Below are 16,636 nucleotides of genomic sequence, written 5' to 3' on the forward strand. Positions count from 1 at the left end.
CCTTTAAAATTGCCTGCATTACGCACAAAGACCTCTATCAAAAGACCCCGCTCTATCTCTCAAACAAACTCAACAAAGTAGGTTGCGCCACCCGCTGAGAAGCACCAACTGTCATCTCCTCATCCCCCTCTTTTGAAAAAAAAGCCTCTCAATCCTGCTCCTTCTCTGGTAAGGCACCCAGGATCTGGAATACCCTCCTTAAAGATCTACAAGGTAACCCCTCTTATGTCAGTTTAAAAAAGGACCTTAAAATTCACCTGCTCAACAAATATTGAGCTATATAATCCCTCTCTTACTGTACATGCGATTCTCTACCTCCTCCCTAACACCCCTACCGTCTTCTCCTCTCCCTGATACATCCCCTTCCCAACCCCTCTCTACCCTGTTTTACCCCCTCTCCCCATCCTATCATCCCCATCCCACCCTTCTCGTACGCTCAACCACGCCAGATCTATTCTGACCATTGAGCCCACCCCATGCGTACTGTATTATAAATTGTTACGTCATCTTTTTCATGCTGTTTTTTTTTCTTTTTTAAACAGTCCTTGCTTTCGTTTTTTTTTCGTCAATTAGTCTATAGTACTCAATATGCTTTGTTAGCCCACAATGTATGAATGCTGCATTTGGAACAACTGTTATATATTCTTTTAAGATCATCATACTAATGCAAAGCGCTCTGATACCCCTAGGTGGAGGCAGCGCAATATAAAACTTCTTAAATAAATAAATAAACTCTACTAGGTCTTTGCACACAACGGGGCAATGCTGTCTATCTCTATGTTTCTAATCTCACTGTTCCTGGTCGGACAAAGGTTGAGCAGACCAAAATGCACATTTTTTCCCTTTGAAGGAGACGATCTGTACTTTCAGGAAATAACAAGCATTTCATTTTTTGCTGTTTCCAATGCGCTGACTAAATGCATCATTATCCAAAGCCACCTTTGTAGAAATATTAAACCCTCTGTGCCCTGTGAGAAACTTGCAGTTTGTAGAAGATGACAACACAAAAATTATAAAATATATATTTTTAAATCAAAGTAACATAATTATTGGGGTGTTATATTAAGTCCCTGTCACCATCATATTTTATGGGAGTGTGTTGCAGTACCCTTCTGTAGTGCAAGAGTTACTGCAAGGCTGGGCTTGAGTACATGTACTTCAGTTTTGTCACCTTTAGGGCAGTATTAACTTTAGAAGTGTAGTTTGTTAATAACAACAGTCTTGCTCTTTTGGCTGTTTATATTAACATGTCCCCTCCCTAAACTGCTCCTTATCCCTCCCTAAACCCCTCTGTATTTCTGTGTAAACCCCATCCATTTAGTAGTAAATGTCCCTTATTTTACAACTATTAGAAATGGGGTTGGCTAGGGTGTGCACCTACGCCAGGCTGAACTCACCACTCTAGTCGGTGCAAGTACGTTACACACCAAAGATAACCTATCCTCACCCTCTGGTAGCTTGGTGCAGAGCAGGCAGGCTTATCATCACAGGTAATGTGTAAAACCTTTGTGCAACACACTCACACAGCAACACAATGAACACACCACCTTTACATTGGATTATATAAAAATATCTAGATTATGTTGCACATAAAACATAGAACAAAATGACTTAAACCATAAATACTGTGCATACTATGCCAATACTGAAAGAGTACTTGTCTTCCTGGCAAGGCAAGAATGCCATACGACATACATTATGGCATCAGGGTATAAAAATGCAGCAGTTTGGTTAGAAGAGAAAGAACACATAAGACATATTTGCCTAGTACATTCTGTATGAGTCACATATACGTGGTGCGCTGGTCATGTATCATATATAATCTGCATGCAGTGCCTTTAGAACCAAATCGGTCACACAATACCATCATAAAAACCTGGGGCACACCGTACCTGCATGCCTATTATGGTAATTCATGAACTTCCAACTATATTTCTAGTTGCAGCAGTAGGTCATGCTTCGGGGGGCCTCTGTTGAGGTTTTAACCAGTAATATCGAAAACAACCAAGAACCAATGCCCCAGGTCTGGCCTGAGAGGGGGTGCACACACCGCTGATCTCAGCAGAGAGACCTCAATGGGTCCCCTGCATGCAGGACTATGAAGGCATCTGCACGTGACCACATGGTGCAGCTGCGAGAGGTAGTTCCTGCGAGAGGCACACGGCACTTCCATAGAGTGGAGCATTGTATAGTGGAGTGGTGTACACTGGAGTTGTACAGAGTGAAATGGCATTGAATGGAGTGGGGTAGAATATAATGACATGGAGTGGAATGGCATAGAGTGGAGTAGCATACACTGGACTGGTGTGTAGGAGTGTCATAGAGTGAAGTTGCACAGATGATGTCTGTTTTACCACCTATAGAATCCTATCTTCCTTTCAAACCTGATATGTTGGCTTATCCAACATATCAAAGTATATTTACTTTTCCAAACAACCAAAGGCTCTTGTAAGAGCCACCCTATATTTAGGCCTGGGTGGTACTGTTGAAGTTTCGCTCTGTAGAATTCCATGTAGTTACAAAAAACTGCAATTCCATGGAATTCCAAGAATGGGTGGAAATAGAAATGTTGTGCTGCTCGCTCTGTGATTTAGCACCCGGAGCTCATTCCATGCTGGCAGCTTTCTGAGAGTGAACGGTTGTGACTGCCCATGTTGGGGAAATTTCATGGGGTTGCCCTCCAAGCAACCAAAAATCACGCTCGGGGATGTCAAATTGCGGTCAACAACTTACAGTTTTTTAACTGCATGAAAAAAAAACTCCATCACACGGGATTTGGAGGAATTTGGCCAGAACTAGCAAACTAGCTAGAATTGCGCCAATTCCGCAGGGAGAGCAGAATATATAACCCACCTCTAGCTATATTATGTATGATATAATTTAATATTGTGAAATCATTATTCTACCCATTTTACTGGTACCGCCGCACTTCCTAGGAACTACTGCAGTACTATTGTGGCAGTCCATAAATCTTTCTTTAATAAATTACACATTTACAATGCAATATCTTTACCACTACTACCTCATTTAGACTTTCTAAGGAATACTTAGACTGCATTTTTAAACTCTCCATCTCTATCTTTCATAATAGTATACAGCACACAGCAAAGCCTGTGTCATAAATACAAGATAACTGACTTTCCACTATGGTTGATCTCCCAGTCAATCAATCAATCAGTATTTGTTAAGTATTCATCAATATTTGTTAAGCACGTCTACTCACCCGCTAGGGTCTCAAGACCCTGTAGCCATCATATATTGTTATGTCATTGATATGTACCTCTGTACTCCTGTGGTACCATTGTGACAACAGCTATCACCTAGCTTTTTTTTATCTTATAACTTAACAACCACTAAACCATTTTAGTTGCCATTTTGAAAAGGATCACTTAAATAGGAAACTGTGTATGCGTATGGATTTTCATTGTAATCATGCTGTCATCTTGGCGCTACATCCAATATTAAAAGTCTGTGTAAAATGTATTGAGGTCGAAATCTGATTTGGGATCCCCCTTTTTTCTTTGCACCGCATTAAGCAAACACCACCAAACTTTTCATCATCCTCCATTGTACTCCGAGAAATAGTTTTGGAAAGTTTAGTGGAAGTTCGTCAAACAAGTATGAAGTTATTAAGGCTCAAAAATCTGAGGAATTCCTATCTCTGGTAACTGTAACCATAACTACAGTGTTGTCACCATCACTCTGTGAAAGAGCACACTCAGGACTCGGTCAAGCTTTCAACAGTGAAGTTTATCAACAGATCTCATAAAGCACTTCGACTGAACACCGGTCTAGATCATATGAGACGGCATTTGGAAAAAGTGCCATTACATAACTAGATATATAGAGAACAAAATCGTACAAGTTAGTTGAGAAGTAACAGATTGACTACTGCTATTGGAATATGCTATCTCTTAGTTCAAGGTATCGTTCAGGTGGTTATAGTGCAAGGTTTGGTATACTATCATATTATAAACATAAGGATCATTACCAATAGGCTGCCAAGATAGAAGCACACTTGCATTAAAGTCTCATGTACTTGCTAGTGCAATTCTATGTTGTGTGCACAGAGGGCCTGTTGTATGACTGCTGGACATGAACTACAATGGGAGTGAAGGAAACATGCCCTGTCGAATATATAAACAAGTGTGTGGTACAATAATGTCCCAGACATCAAGAAAAATCATCAATGTGTTGTGTACATGAATATGTCACAATCCTGCCCAAGTGGGCGAATCATGGGTCGGTAGACAAATGATGGCCTAGTTCCCACCTGTGTGGGTGGAGAGAAAAGGCACAGGACATCACATGAATTATGTTATCTCTTGGAAAGATGTAAAATCAATTGTGAATAAAAAGAATGTTTCCCGGGGCCTCGCCCAAGTGCACATGTACATGCAGATAAGAAAAAAAAGAAGAAAAAAAGCAGAAGAAAAGAAAGAAATTAATATGGAAAATTAAGAACTGAATATAGAAAACAAGATAGATGTATATTAATGAAGGCAAAAGGCAATTGAATGACACAAAATTTTACATCAGTATAAACCGAGAAACATATAACAAATGTTTCACTGAAATCTGAGGTAAACTGGTAGACTGGAGGGAAGGCTTGAATAGGAAGAGTACTGTTTCCTGAAATGGGATTTTCCCAATCTTCCCATACTATATCTCCTCCCCAAGGAACACAAAAATAGCACCAATCCCCCTGACACCCCTATGGTGTTGTCAAGTAAGAGTGCCCTTGAAAATATTTCCAAATATATTGACCATTTCTTAAGGGAACCAGTCATTAACCTTCCGCCCCACATTAGAGACACAGAGGATTGCTGGTGGGAGGCTTTCCGACCAACATTGTAGGTTTAAAGTCCGACTGCCGTGATATAATGACAGCAGTCAGAGTTTAAACCGGATGGGGAATCCAACTCGGCCAGTCGGAAAGTCCTCATAATCCCTCAAGGATGGCCTGTCAGCAGTCGGGATTATGATGGCACTTTCCGACAGCAGTTCCATTCTGGGCTTTCCGACATGTAACTGCTGACTGAAACTGTGTTTGGGGGCCCCTAGCAGGGTCCCTTTCCCCTTGCCCTCTGCATGTGGCCCTTGGGGGTACCTATGATGCCCCCCTTCACACGATGCAAGGATGTTTAAAACTTCCATTTTCTGATGGGAGCTTGTGATGCGGGCAGTTTTGGCCCATCACACAAGATCCCATTGAAAAATGTATGTTTGCGACCTCTCCATGTGCTGTCACATCCTAATTGCAGTGTCGGAACAGCAGACCTAAGGTGAGTCGGTTCTTAATCCACAGCGATGTCGCTCGGAGGCAACTCCGACCAACATTGTAATCAGGGCCTTAGTGTCATCCAATCACTGACAAATCAGCCACAAAGGATGGTTGGGTTCAGATTAACTGAAAAACACTTTGAAATCTCTGTGCCTTTTTTGCATTATCCCATACATTGAACACGTTTTCAATGTTTACCTTTAGGGCAGTTTTTTCCCTTCTTAATATTTGTTTACTTTAATTGATTTTTTTTCATTTTGTGACATTGAATATTACATTTTAGTATTTTAAGTAGACAGTTTGAACATGGGTATTTATTTTGTAATCAACTTGTTCTTTTTACAAGTTGTTGCGCATGATGTACCACATGGATTTTTACTGCAGAAAGCCTAAATGCTTGAAAAAGAACTAATGGCTCTTCGCAGAAACCAATTTAGGTCTCATTATTTGTGTCCTGTAAGAGTTCAATCAGGGATACATCGAGAGTGAAGTCTCTCTCTATTCAAGCTTAACAGACCAATTCCTAACACAGTTGGTTTCATTTTTTGCTTGTCCTCTAGCTCGTGTCTTGCTTCCCTTTTTTCCTGAGTTGTGTCACTTTCATATTTGGATTCATTCAAATGTTTTTAATTGTTGGTAAACAGGAAGTTTTAAACAGCATTTTGGTCAAATAAACCTTAAAATATTATGTTTCTTCACTTACTTGGGTTTGAATTTCCACCAGAACGCAATTAGACTCCATTGCATTGCATTATGGAGAGTTTGGCGTATTAAGAGTGCATTCACATCAATGCACCCTTCATACGGCAGAAGGGATATCTGACACTTTTTTGCAAACCCCCTCATCCTCGAAACTCTATACAAAGGCCAACATTTTCGCAGCCAGTGGACTTTAGGTTCTTCTCTCAAACTGTTATTAAAGACTTACCAGAGTATGGTGCCTTCAAGGGAAACATCCTTTATGCCGCAGTCAATACCACGATGTGCCTTTACATCGCCTTCACTACCCTGACTAGGACGCTATCACGCGTTCCTTTACCATGCAAGTCATTACAATGACTTGCTTTAGGGGACGCATTGTTGGACTGGTGTGGGATTTTAAGTCCATCATCTTCCCTACTGAATCACTGACTGGAGTTGGAATAGTAATTTATACTGTTTCAAAGTTCAGCGCCCCCCCCTAAAGCAGATCATTGTAATGACTTGCGTGGTAACGTCGCAGTTGGGGTTCTGACTGCGATGTAAAGTTATGCGTGGTAAATACATGCGGGTTTCTATCATACATCTGGCCCTCGGTGAACAGAGATCTTCCTTCATGTTTCTCTCATTTTAAGTTCTGCCAATGGATCAGGAGGAAACTGGCTGATAATGGGTCACAGGCTGGAAAGGCTGGAAAAAACTGGGGGAAGTGTGATATTATTTCATTGTAATCGTCCTTTGTCTGCTGCTTCTTAAGGTTGCAGATCATCAGCTTACTCTGCTGCTGAATCCAGGTGAACTCTCCGGATCTGCATGGTCCCAAGCACGCATCGCCACGTTTCTGGGGCTGACTCCTAAACACACTAGCGATGCGATAAAAACCACTATTTGTCATATTTGCACAACATATAGAGACACCCCACATGATCCCGGAATGGCGAAAGAGCTGTGGACTGGTTATTTATTAGCGCATGTGTGTAGTATTGTTTATGCAGAGTACTTCATGTGCTATTCATTTGTATCTTGCAATTGTTGTCAGTGCTATTTCCATTAATGTGACTCTAGGCACATTAAATGATTAGGCGCTTTGACAACCTACATGTGCATTCCTTGCTATAACTTCCCGTAAGGAATGTGCTTACGCCACATTTACATTTTTATCTCTTGTTCTTTCGTTCACCAATTCTTTGGTATAATCTCAAACATGTTCATGACAACACCATCTTATTGTTCCTGTTCATTGACGTACAGTGATCAATGCTTTTCTAACCCCTGTACACCGGTCAGTGATAAGACCTATGTTTGTACAACTTTAAGTGAGTTATGGGACCTACACTATGAATTATTCTGCTTTGATTTATGCTTCATGTAACGTCTTCCAGGCACTGCTATCAAAGGGTGCATACTTATGGCAAGCCTTACTGACTGTAGAGGGTACGCATAACATAACTATTGCCCATCTTACTTTCTGCCATGATAACATAGAAGCAATAGCATATATTATTCACCCTCCATTGTCCTGATTTGCTTTTAAAGTCATTTCATTTGTATGCATGAATAAAAGATTTAGCTTTTCAAGTTATTTTTCTGCATTTAAAATATGGTGAACCGCACTGAAATAATGCAGTTTACTAAAAGTAATTACCGGAGTTATAAGCGACTGGACAGAAAAAATAATACCATTTGGGCTAGATTGAAGGTATGTTAAATGAAGGCACATTAAGATACATCGGTATTCCGAGAGCAAACAGATGGCTTGTTGCATATTGCAAAGGCGACGCACATTATTTATGGTCTGACAGTTTTATCTTTACCTATTTAGAGTAATATACTGCTATCAATGACCAACATTTCCCTATTTTGTTTATTTGTACAAGAGAGAAAAAAGAACGATAGACAATGAAGGCATATTAGGATACATGGTGCTTCCGCCTGACTGTGATTTAACAAATTATGGCTGCATTTGTTTTGTTGTACACGGAAATCAAAACGCATGGCAGTGTCTCATAAATGTACACAACGGAAAGCAGACATTTGAAAAGCCAAAGTTTTACAATTTAGTGTATTTTGCTGTGTGTTCTAGTGGGCCTGCAATCCATGTAAGGGGTATTTGTCCATGCATAATTCTATTCATGGATGTATGGTTGGAATGTTGTATAAAATGGTGCGAGTGAATAGCATCCAGTCGATTAGTGTAGAGTGGAGTTGCGTCCAGTGGAATAGCTTAGAGTGGATTGGTGTGGAGTGGATTAGCATAGAGTGGAGTGGCATAGAGTGAAATGGCGTACTGTGGAGTGGCATACAGTGGGATAGCATAGAGTGGACTGATGCAGCGTAGAGTGGTGTACAGTGGAGTTCCGTAGAGTGGGGTAGAGTACTGTGGAGTGACATATAGTGGAACAGCATCGACTAGAGTGACGCATGAAGGAGTGGCATACAGTGGAATCGAGATAATGTGATCAGCACACATTAAAGGCAAAGAATCAGTTCCACCAAGTGAAATTGTTACACATTTCTTTATTCTTTGAATTTTATTCTCTTTTCTTTGCAGGTAGCCAACGCGTTTCGTCCTGTTTGAGGACTTCTTCAGGGCTCATCCATTCCCTGCTTGATTGCATGGCTGTTCCCTCTTCTCAGATTGGGCAGACCTTGCAATACTTCTTCTGTGTCTCTACGATATTGGAATCCTTGATCAAAGTAGCGCTTATCACTCTATTTCCTTTTGGGATTTTTTCAAGGAAATGGCAGCCTCAGTACATCTTTTATTGTGAATTCTTAGTCGAGTTGATATTATAGAATATATCCCTTTGATCGGTGTGTGGTCATTGTTGACCCGTAACTTTAAAAACATGTTCTTGGCATACGCCCCTTTTTCCGCGTTAAACACCGCTTAGAGTGGAATTGCATAAAATGGAGCGACATACAGTATGAAAGCATAAAATGGAGTAATGTACAGTGGAGTGGTGTACAGTGGAGAGGTGTACAGTGGAGTAGGAAGTGGAGTGGCATACAGTGGAACTGGGTAGAGTGCTGTAGTGCAGAGTGTAGTGGGGTACATTGGAGTGCCAGACAGTAAAGTAGCATTGAGTAGAGTAGTGTACAGTGTAACAGCGCACCATGGAGTGTCATAGTGTCACAGAGTGTGCTGGCATCATTACATTCCTAAAGAGAAAGCAAAATGAGCTGATGGGCTTGTTTTACTTTAACTGACTCAGTGCTCGGGCATATCTCAGCCCTCTGAGCACTGATTCTCATGCAAGAGGTGTCATTGGAAAGGAGAGAATATCCACTTTCCAATTGTATCACTGCCCAAATTCCTGCTTGGGGATCGACATAGGAGTGTGTTCCTCAAGTAGGGATCCACCCATTAGACACCAGGGACAGTGGGAGCAGGGCCTTGGGCAAGGGATTGTGATCCTCCAAACTCCATAAGAATTTTCAGTCTTTCTGCCGCCCCGGAGAGCGGATGGGGCAATACCTCCTTTTCTACCCCCCCCCCACCTGAGGGCAGAAAGCCCACTAGACACCAGGGATTGCTTTAAAAATAAATATAGGGGTGGGGCCTGCCCACCAGAGAATGGCCTAGACTCCACCTCCAATATACAATAGCACAGTATTTCTGCCCTCCCCCCTGGGGGCAGATTGGGTGATTACGTTTGATCAACCATTCAGGTGGCAGAAACCCAACTAGACACCAAGGATTGATTTTTAATGAAAACATAGGGGTGGAGGCTGCCCACCAGGGCATGGCCATGCCCTCAGCCCAGATATATACAAACCTTAGTTTCCCCCACCTTGACAGTGAGCTGGAAGTCTCTAATCATTCAAAGTTCCTTACATTTCCTTCTCCTAAAGAGACAGTGCTGGACCTAGTTAAACAGACCAAATCGGGTACGCCATTATATCCCTGCCACTAAAATTATTTCACGAGATGGCTAGTACTGTGTCTTCTCCCCTTCTCCCCTTACCAACTTACTGAATTTTATCATTTGGCACTGGCTTCTTTCCACTGTACTGGGAACAAGCCTTCATGTTACCACTGCTTAAAAAAGCCTTCATTGGATTGCAATGAGAACTATCGTTGCTTATCTTGTCTTCCCCTTTCCTGCAAGCATTTTTGCAAAGCATATGAACAGAGCGATATCTGAATATCTCAACTGGAATGAGTTTCTGGATGGAGTCCAATTTGGCTTCAGAAAGACTCATAGTACTGAATTGGCACTGCTGGTAACCATAGAGAAAACAGGGATATTTTCGGTATTGGAGGCAAGGCTGTGGTGGTCTTATTAGACTTATCCACAGCCTTTGATACTGTGAGCCACTGGATTCTGTTGCAAAGATTAAAGGAAATTGAAATTGGTGGACTATCCTACGATCTCTTGCACTCGTCTCCCTTGGAAAAGGAGCAAACGGTCAGGTTAGGAGACTTTGGGGCTCATTAGGATGGCGGGCGGACTAGGTGTGCCCGCTATCATAGTGGTGTTTGCAACATGTGCATGGAAATGCAGGGGGGGTACCATGGGTACCCCCCAGTGCAGCGACACCCCCCCAAACAAGGGGAGCCCCCAAACCCAATCCCTGCCAGACTTTCCATGATGGCATCGCCACCATGGTAAGGCCTACCCATAGCCACATCCTAATTTGGCGGACGGTGCCTGTTAGGCACCGCCACCATTTTAGTGGCCCTGCACCGTCTGCCATGCAATTGGTTCAATTGCCTTTGGCGGTGAAGCTGCGGAAGGACTTGGCATCCACCGCAGTACCCACCGCCATCCTAATTTGGCTTGTGGGTAATGCGCTTGGTGATGGCGGAAGAACCGCCACCTCCAGCCTGGCAGTGGCAGTCCTTCCGCCATCATAATGATCCCCTTTGTCTCCAAACCTTTTTTCTTACCATGCGGCATCCCACAAGGATCATCGCTTAGTCCCACCCTATTAACAATTATGTAGCACCTCTTGCAAGATTCATAACATGCTTCGGCTTCTCAACAATTTCCTATGCCTTTGACAAGCAGATTGTTGTGTCTGTTAAGAGTAACATCGAGGAGGTGGCGCAAAGGTTTAATAACTGTATGCAAGCCGTGCTCAGCTGATTGAGCAAACATGTCTTAGGATGAATTTGGTTAAAACAAAAGTACTTCTTTTTGGGAGTGAAACTTCTTTCTGGAGCGACACAAGGTGACCACAGAATTTAGGATCTATTCCTACACCAGTCTCCCAGGTGAGAAGTCGTGGCATACTTTTATACTCTAAAGTTACTTTCTCTGAACAAAGTAACCTAACAGAAAGGCAGATTAAAATGGCACAAGAAGATGCAAAGTATAGAATGCTGAACATTGAAAAATTGGACCAATTACTTTTTACTGTGGCAGAGTCACCGTCCACAGAATTATTAATTCATGGCCACATAACATTGCCGGTTACAACATTTCAATTTCCCAATTTCCTAGAATACCACCAGGTAGGCAGGTATGAAGCAATGGGACAGGACTACATCCATTAATCTTGGAAATTAGATTTAGATGCAAGAATGGGGACACTGAAATATTTCTCAGCAGTACAGACTGCGAGACTTTGTTAAGTGGGTATTTAATTAGCCAGGATATTATGCTTCATGGGGCCTGTAATGGTTAATTTGCAAACTTATACTGTCATTTGAAAGGATCCCCAGCTGCCGCAGTTAATCCAGTGTTCAGGCTGCTCTCAAATGAGAGTTACTTAATGCTGAGTGATCAAGGTTGTTGTGGAATATTTCCAGGCATCGCATATCTTGTCTCAGTAAGTTCCAGGGTTACTTGTTGTATGGAAGTATTGTTTCCACTGACCCACATAGTCAGGGAGGTGCCGTTATGGCCTTCATTGAATGTTTCCTTTATATGGTTTGATTCTCTTAGCCGACTGAAAGCCATGCTTTTACAGACGGATGTACCATTAATCTCAGCCAGAGAGACTTTTGATCTTCAGGTTGCATGGTCCTCATCTAAGATTTAGTCACTAATTGCCCTTTCCATTTCAGGGGAAATGGTACAGTGTATCTTTAATATGTTTGATATGAGGGGAATGGTACACCTATTTCAGACCATAGATTCTGGACTGTTGAGCACTTTTCAGAAAGTCTTCGGAGTGATTCCAGCTTTCATACACTCCGTATTGGGAAGCGTTTTTGGAGGGCTTCTGCTAATCTTGCTACTTGTAGTGGGTATCCTGATTTAAATTTTTCTGCTACGCAATGGACGTACCAATCACGTAAGAGATGAAAGAAGTGCTCTTGGAGCAACGTTGCCGTGACCACATGGTACTCCATCTGGGCACACCTCTACTTCGGGAGGTATGCGAGTTTTGGTTCCTATCTTCCAACCAGTGTGGATTTACTGTGTTTTACCAGTTCTATGCTGCTTACTCTGCGGACAAGAATGTGTGTTGGACCTCTGCCTAACACTTCCATCGGTTGCGACTCTGGACGTGGATGTACTGCAGGACCAGTTAAAGGCCCAAGTAGTGCAGTGTCCTCAGCGTAGTCCAATGTTGATGTTGGCATTCTTAGAGCGACCGTGGGATGCTTCAGCTCCTGTTGGATTGGACATTTGCTCTACTGCAGGCACACAGGCGTTGGATATTTTGAATGCTTCCCCGGCATCAGCTGTGGGAACTGCAGAAGATCACCTTTGCTCGATTGACCTGATCTGTGAGGTGTTACTGGGACTGTTGTCTGTGGAGGCAAGCAGCATTTGGCTCTCTGTGTGCTGGGAAAAATTCGGCCTCTTTTCCAAAACAACTGAAATTTGAATTTGAAAACAATTCTTTCTTTTTTCTCTCTTGCTCTTACTGAGCACCATGGCTTTCATGCATACTCAGTTACTCAAACTTTATAACTATTTTAAGGACTAAGAGAGCAATTTTACATACTTTAAGGACTTAGAAAGTTTTTATTAGTGAGTTTTATGAAATTTTTTACATTTTCCGTGCTTTTAGATATGTTTAAACTACAAAGTTTTTATATTAGCATATTATTTTTTATATATATCGGAATATATCGTCCAGTCGGATGAGGAGTGGTTGTTCTGATTCCCAATGTACCCCAATATATGCCTGGGTAGTCTCCTAACCTTTCATCTACATTTACCCTGCCATTTTTTACGACATACACGGTTGGTGACCATTTACCTAATCAGGCGCTGCATAAATGTTTTGTGGTTTTATCCAAAAATGAGCCTTATCTATTATACATGAGGATTCTAAGAATCACAGCAGGATTACCATCTTCTGTATAATAACTGTGTGTAAAGTTCATCACTATCGTCCTCCTCACCCTACATGACAAAGCAAGGTAGAACCTCTTAGGGTACCTTTTGGGTATATAAGCACCACATCTTTACTGAGTAAGGTGGATGAAAAAGACTGATGTTCCTGCATGCAGACGGTGCACAGACATAATATCAAGTTTTTATTTTTGTAGTACAAAAATATCGAGTTGGAAATATTGAAGGAACTGAATCTCGACAACAAGAATATCGACATGAAGGTAGAAAATATAGTTTTTGTTAGTATCGAAGTCAGTAATATCGTTTGTAAAAATATAGTTGTTAATGATATCGATGTTTATATTAGTGTTATGTATTTTAGTATATATATTAAATGTATGTGTTCTATATTTTTTGCTAAGTATTGTATTTTTTTTAAATATATGTATTACATTTTTAGAAGTTATTAATTTTTTTTTAAGTGAATTTTGCATTTTAGTTCTTTAGCGGGTTGTGGGTTTATAGGGGAAAAGGGTGGGAAGTAATTTAATTATAGTAAATTTAATAATAATTTTTAGAAATTAGTATTTATTTTTAATTAAATTTTGCGTTTTTCTTCTGTAGCGGATTGTGGGTTTATAGGGGAATAGGGTGGGAAGTAATTTAATTATAGTAAATGTAAGAATAATTTTTAGAAATTATTAATTTCATTTACATAAATCATTTTTAATAACATTTTGTGTTTTTATTCTGTAGAGGGTTGTTGGTTTATAGGGGAATAAGGTGGGAAGTAATTTAATTATATTAAAGTACATTTTTTTATTGGTATTGATAGTTAATTTATTGTTAATTAATTATTAATTGGTAATTATTGTTTATTAAATGATCGTTATAATAATTGTGTTAATGTTTTTTAGTAGTGGGTTGTGGGTTTATAGGGGAATAGAGTGGGAAGAAATTTAATTATAATGAAGGAATTATTCATTTTTATTTATTATTTATAGATAATGTATTATTAATGAATTATTAATTGCTTATTTAATTAAACAAATATTTAATTTATAAGTATGATAATTTTAACCCTCTGCTATCCAACACTTTCCTTACAGTTACACTCTCTGAAGTGGGAATAGTAATTTTTACCCCTTCGCTATCCAACACTTTCCCTACTGTTGCACTCACTGGAGTGGGAATAGTAATTGTAACCCCTTCGCTAGCCAACACTTTCTCTACTGTTGCAGTCTCTGGAGTGGGAATAGTAATTTTTACCCCAACGCTATCCAACACTTTCTCTACAGTTGCACTCTGGAGTGGGAATAGTACTTTTTACCCCTACGCTAACCAACACTTTCTCTACTGTTGCACTCACTGGAGTGGGAATAGTAATTGTTACCCCTACGCTATCCAACTCATTCCCTACGGTTGCACTCAGTGGAGTGGGAATAGTAATTTTATCCCCTCTGCTATCCAATATTCTCTCTACTGTTTTAGTTAATGTAGTGTATAATGTATTTTAAAAAGAAGACAAATATTACAATTTTTTTATTTATTATATATATTTTAATTTATATTCTTGGTGTATGTGTATATATATGTATCTATAATTTTTAATATGTTTTTTACAATTTATAAGTTATTAAAATAATTATTTATAAATATTATTAAGTAAGTATATATATTATATTTTATACGAACAGGAAACTCTTCCAATTGAAGAAATACGGGCCACATCAATCCAGTTCTCGAGAATAAAACTTTATTCACGGGCACAGAGGAACACGCGTTTCGAGCTATCCAGCTCTTGGTCACATGACCACCGTTCCGGTACACATGATTAAATGCTTTTTTTTAACAAAAATAAAGAAAAACTCTGGATTACACCACCATCCAGAGGCAAAGTGAGTATCGTAATGCATTACTATTAGTATTTTCAATACTCGTGCAAATAACAATGTGGACTTACTCACATTTCATCACATAACTGTGTTCAAGCATTTTAGACAGAGAATCTGGGTTTAGTACCCTCATCTGCAAAATAATGCATTGTATTTACATCCGAGCTGTACATGGAAACAAAATGTGCAACACGCAGCTTTCATAGGCAATTTACTCTACGTGCCTAACTATGTATATTGCAAAAAAGCGTTATCTAGGGTCTAGTACCCTGACTGAATCTTGGGTTTATAAAGTGTGAAAACAAAAAAGTATAACAACATCAAATGAACGAGAGATATTCATATCTGGTTCTGATTCGAACACCTAATTCTAAAGAATTCCATTCTAGGATGCCCCTGTCTGCGTCTATTAGAGGAGAGTGTGTTTGCAAGTGCAAATACCTAAACTCCATGCACGTAGCTTTATCGGTAGTCGGTGACACACTCACTCCATCAGGTCCAATCTATAGAGGGGCAAACAGAAATAGAAATACGATTAGTTGAAATCTTCACACTTAATAATCTAAACATAGCAAATCAATGATTTAGACAGGTAGATCATACATATTCCCTGAGGTTCTCCTATACCACAATTGTTCCATGGTAAAATACATCAAAGAAAAAATTATCCACGGAAACATGAGTAAGTCCAGAAGAAAAGGTGAAAATGTTAAAAAACTATTCGGAACAGAAGTTCCCATCAGGTATCAGGAGGTTTACAGATAAAAAAATCAGAGATGCACATGCATTTCTTCATCAATATTCATCCCTATGTGAGCGACACTACCAGCTTGAAGAATGAACTTTGATTCTGATCTGCGCAAGGCCAAAATTCTATTGCTACCTCTCGGATTTTTGGGAATAGTATCCAATGCAAAATATTTGGCCTTTGTCCAGTCACCATCATTGTGCTGGTTGAAGTGTCTCTCAGTACTGTAGGTAAAATCTTTGTTAGTGATGGCTCGCCAATGTTCGAGTATCCCTTTCCTAACAGGGAAGGTGGTTGAGCCTATGTACCACTTGTCACATGGACAAATGATGACATAAACCACAAATTCTGTGTTGCACTGTATGTTTTTGCGTATGCACCATTTTCTATTAGTTCGTTGTAATGTCACCTCCCTTACCTTCTCACTGTGACTACAGGATTTACATTTTCCACATTTCGCCAGCCAGGTCAGTTGCTTATTTTCCATATGACGCCTTATTATTTGATCTTTTATAGATTGGCCTTTCCTATATGTTATTGCAGGATGTGGGCCTAGTTTCTCTTTGAGTGTTTTGTCTTGAAGTAGTATGTCCCATCTTTTCCTGACTATTTGACTGAACTGATTGGATTGTGAGTTGTAGGTGGTGATACGTCTGATGGTGGAATCAGGTTTGGTTGAGTTGGTCTTGGGTGCTTTATAGAGTGCTTCCTCCCTCCTTACTGTGTCAACTTTCCTCTCTCCCATCCTCAGCATCTTACTAGGATATCC

The sequence above is a fragment of the Triturus cristatus genome, chromosome 3_1, assembly GCF_964204655.1.
Source record: "Triturus cristatus chromosome 3_1, aTriCri1.1, whole genome shotgun sequence".
Classification (NCBI taxonomy): domain Eukaryota; kingdom Metazoa; phylum Chordata; class Amphibia; order Caudata; family Salamandridae; genus Triturus; species Triturus cristatus.